This window comes from Colias philodice, chromosome 10 (genome assembly GCF_061535455.1).
Source record: "Colias philodice isolate Cphi_HAF_F1 chromosome 10, ilColPhil1 Martin Lab GWU primary, whole genome shotgun sequence".
Lineage (NCBI taxonomy): Eukaryota > Metazoa > Arthropoda > Insecta > Lepidoptera > Pieridae > Colias > Colias philodice.
In genome coordinates, this window is record NC_143095.1 from 9,981,106 (window position 1) to 9,986,370 (window position 5,265).

At 32.9% G+C, this 5,265-nt stretch overlaps 1 long non-coding RNA gene across 1 annotated transcript in view; it reads left to right on the forward strand.

Moving 5' to 3' along the window:
- The window catches only part of LOC149485412 (uncharacterized), a 206,818-nt gene that overhangs the window by 144,784 nt on the left and 56,769 nt on the right, over positions 1-5,265 (forward strand). The window lies entirely within an intron of this gene.

The following is a 5,265-nucleotide window of genomic DNA, read 5'->3' on the forward strand; positions in this document are numbered from 1 at the left end:
ACCACTCCACACTGTGCACAATTCATTGTATTCGATTTACGCATAAGATATTTAAACTGATTCAATGGAATGTGCCCGGAGCGAAGACGTAAAGCAATCACAATTTCGGGTCTTTTAAAATCACATTTACAGATCCAAGGACATCTTAAAGGTTCCGACTGCATGGTTCTATACCAGATACCCTTCTCTCTAGATCTACGATCAAAGTAATCTTTCCACAAATTCTGAATCGTTCCTTGTAGGTATGGTAGATACTCTGTAAAGAAAGGTATAATATTCAAAACCATGCCGTCAGAAGCACCTAATCTCGCTAATTCATCCGCCTTATCGTTGCCTATAATGTTCGTATGAGATGGAATCCACTGCAAAATGACTTCTCTTTTACTTAATTGAAAATTATAGATTATTTTCAAAGCCTCATAGGCTGCAGGGAGACCTCTTGCTGAAGAGGTGCATTGAGCCAAGTGGTATAAGGCACTCTTTGAATCAGTGTATATAACCGTTTTTTTAGTATTAAGAGAGTAGACATAGGACAGGGCTTCAACAATGGCGAGTAACTCTAGATGCATGGTTGAAATATTAACATTATCTATCACAGCTATTCTAAACTTCATAAACTCTAGAGTCTGCTCATCATAAAAGGCGGCACCAAGACCATAATTGTGTTTGGATGCATCCGTATACACCTTATAATAATTCGTATACCCCCCACTAATAAAATCATTACAAATGGTAGACAAAATATTTCTATCTATTTTATTTTTCGGTCTGCTTACAGATGGAATGTTAGTTTTAATAGCATCAACTAGATTAATATGATTTATCCAAGTATCCAGACTATATCGCCCTAAGACATCGCTAGAAGACATCACCTTATCCTTAAACAATGTATAAGATTCTATCAATAGTGGTTTATACTTCCTACGCCAAAGATTATTATTGTCTGAACATGCAATCGATAATTCGTTTAAAATATCCAATAGATTATCATTTCTAGATTTAATCTATACTTATAATAAATCTGTAGAGAGGCCAATTCTGTACATGAAATATATTTAAAAAAAAACTATGAAGGGGTGATAAGGGATCGCTACTGATGCCAAAAATGCAATAAGTAAAATTTTTGTCTGTCTGTCTGTCTGTCTGTCTGTATATTCGTTATAGAAACAAAAACTACACGACGGATTTTAACCAAATTTGGCACAATTATTCTTCATACTCCTGGGCAGGTTATAGTAAAAGAATCATGTAAATCGGTGTAGAAACACCAAAGTTATACATGAAATACGCTATAAGTCATCGCGCGTGAATACAGAATCATGCCATAAGGATTATTTTTGTGTATCAGTTGCCGCGTTCGACGCGCTTCGCGGCGGGAGCTATAAAAAGGCGGCGGGTCTGCACCCGTTTCGCGTTGTCACGGCATCACGTGTGAACGGCTGAACCGATTTCGATAATTCTTTTCTATTATATTCCTTGAAGTACGAGGATGGTTCTTATGTAGAGAAAACGTAAATATGTACCACGGGCGAAGCCGGGGCGGACCGCTAGTTTTTAATAAAGTTTTACCAGATAAATATTGACGCCGTATATGCAATGGTTGTAAACCAAGTTCACTTTCCATTACATGGATAGGTGTGCTTCTAATAAATCCTCCAATAATGCGCATAACTAAATTTTGAATTTTTTCCAACTTATACAGGTTGGATCTACAACCATCCCCATACAAGAAGCTAGCATAATCTAAGCGACTCCTTATCAGTGAAATGTATAATGTACGTAGATATTTTGGATGTACACCCCAGCTACTGCCTGCCAGAACTTTAAATAATTGAACAAATCTGGACACTTTACTGATAGTTTCATTAATGTGTTTATTCCATCTTAATGACTGATCAAGCCATAAGCCCAAATATTTAACTTCTTTAACCAGCGGCACGTTAAATTGATCAATATTAATAGAAATAGATTTCTTATTACACCCCTTACTAAACACACAAATCTTACTTTTATTTGGTGATATTTCCAGGCCTATATCATAAAACATTGAAATAACACTATTTAGAACACTCTGTAATTTGGACTTAGCAATATCTATATTTTTCTCCGTAATATAAAGTACAAAGTCATCGGCAAATTGGGACATATGAACACTATTGAGCACCTGACAAATACCTAATGTGTAAACGTTAAATAATAATGGGGATAATGAATCCCCTTGAGCTAAACCTTGGCTGGTTTTACGTTTTATAAAAGAATCATCCACTTTCACAACTAAATTCCTGGAATTAAGAAAATACCATAAGTAATTACATATTTTTGATCCCACCCCTATTTGATCTAATTTTTTTGTCAAAATTGCTAAATTTACATTATTATAGGCACTGTCAATATCCAAAAAACAACCAATCGTTACTTGATTTTTCGTAAAACCTAACTGAATTTGGGATGCAAGCTTAGAAAGACAGTCTAAGGTTGATCTGGACTTCCTGAAACCAATTGTATCATCTGAAAAACATCTCTTTTTTTCAAGAAACCACTCTATTCTATTATTTAAAATGGTATGAAATATTTTACACAAGCAAGATATAAGTGATATAGGGCGTAAAGCATTCATATCATTCAGGTCTCTTCCAGGCTTAAGTATGGGTATTAATAGAATATCTTTCCATTGTTGAGGAGTAATACTGGAAGATAAAATTTTATTGTAAATATTAACTAAAATTTCTTTTCCCCTTTTTGGCAAATATTTTATCATAGAATATGACACTTCATCGTGACCTGGAGCAGTATCCTTAACCTTAATAGATTTTTCAAACTCATGTAAAGATATTTCTGCTTCAATTTTTTCATTAAAGGAAGAGAAATCTGGTTTATCTGGGCTAACAAAATAGGGGCACAATACATCTAAAAGATTTTCAGCTTTCTGTGAGTCAACATGGGTTATCTTAAGCCATACAAAGTTACTAAAGTGTCTCACTCACTTTAAATCAAAGCTATAACTTATAAACAACTGGACAACTACCAATGATGGATCAAAAATGCCTTGGAATAAAGTAACAGAAGAACTAGTTTAAGCGGATTATCCATATAGGCTGTTTTGTAAAACGAGATACCAAGATGTTGTTACAAGTAGATAGATTGTGTAAAGATATCAAAAGCTACACGAAATAGAAAAGAGTTAAATATTGACGTAGATAATAATATTTCTTTAGCTTATCAGATACCCATTCCTGTTGACCAAAATAAGCACAAAGATTTGATGGATCTTTGTAAGACACTGGTAATTCCTAAAGAGTATCATTTATTTTATAATAATTTGATTTCAACGAACTCTAATGCAGCTAACGACAGCGATTCTGACTTATGATTATAGATATATGACTATAATTTGTTAAAATTTATATTTTTGTGTATTAGAAATGCCTTAGACTGTTACGTTATTAATTTATTTCTCTTTGATGATGGAACATTGTTAATTTGTTAAATGTTGATTTGTTTTTACTTGTAGCTTTTAGAATAGATTCTAATGGATCTAACGACTGATTTTTAATTTGTTAAGCACTAGAAATGTCTGGATTACTACGTTATTAATTTCTATAATTGTCATTATTGTTAAACGTAAGTTACCAATTGATATTTTTTAATAGCGATTTGTTCACGTTGTAGCGTTTAGTAAAGCTATTATGTTAAAAAGATATTCCTACTTAATTATGGCTAAAAATACATTGTGATTCTTCAAAATGAGTTGTTATTGGTTTCTTATTCATGTTCTTCTTCCTAGCTTTTATTAATCCCACACATCGAAAGGTATTACACAAAAAGATTCCTAAAAATAAACCTCAGTGAATTACATTGGTCCAGTATACGTTGAGGTTTCAAATGTTAACTTTGCTAATTACTTTCCTAGTATAATGAGTCAAGTGACATAATTTCAGCATTTTATTATTTATTGAGATAAACAAACCCGAAAACAAACAAAAGTAAAATTAAACTAATAAAATGACAATCATTATTTCATGTGATTTTGGTGTTAACGATAGATTTTGATGAACAACGTACATAAATATAACTGGTAGTTAAACCATTTCACTATTGAGTCCCGCCGGCGTATACCCAGCCATCTAAAAAAAAAGCCATTTAAAAACAAAAATCAGCAAAATCATTTTATACCAAAGGAAGGGCTTACAATTTTTATAAAAAAAAAACATTTACTTTGTTTCGAATTAATTTGATTTCATTAAAATATAAACGATTTGCCTTCAAATCACTCTCCTGTAAAATTACTAAAATGTCAGTTGACTCATTATACTTAGGAGGCATCGATATCATCACGCTGCGCTAAGACCAACAGGAGCGGAACCACACGGGTGAAACCGCGCAGCACATTCCTTCTAGATGAGCTTATAACAAAGACAGCCACAATTTGGACGAAATAACCCGGATATTCATAGTAGCAGAAGAAAACATTAAAAATGATAAAAGGGCACTCAGTCATTTTAAAAGACAACATTTTACGGAGATGTCGCACTTGCATTGAGCAACAGCGGGGTTGTTTTAAAAATTTCTGGTCATTAAAAACCTATTTAATGGTTTTAATGATCATCATATTGTTAATAAAATTTTTGCACTTACCACATTTAGATTTAAATTTTTCGTTTGAAGCCTTCTGAATAATAAAATGAAATTTTCAGGGTAGCTACCTGATAGATAGAGCAAGTTTTTAAAAGCTAAACGGAAAACTTTTTTGGGTGATTTTATTTTTTTACGGGCCCTTGAAGTGGAGAAAATACTGGGTAATTTTATCTTTCTCGGCATTTAATTCTTTTTTTATTCCATTTAAAGATCTAACGATAGTAAATGTTACCGAACTGAATTGGCCTATCTTTCAGCTTAGCACACAAAAAAAATCAAGCATCTAGCGCAATAATTCACGTCAGCATAAAAAAAATCTCATCGTACTCAGCGATAGATGAAAAATTGAAAAAAAAAGTCATATCTCCGAAAATACTAAACATCGCATAAATAACATACATGGGGGTGATTCGAATAGCCCTCTAGGTCCTCTACCTCCCAGCTTCCGTTCATCACTACTTTTTGGGACACCCTGTATAGATACGATATGGATATTGGATATTCTACGATAGAATCCCATGCCATGAAAACTACTAAATACTTAACTAAATACCATGCATTGACAAAAAGCCTTTGCTCATTGACATTACAGACGAAAAAAAAATTAAAAGATTTCAAAGTCAAATTTTA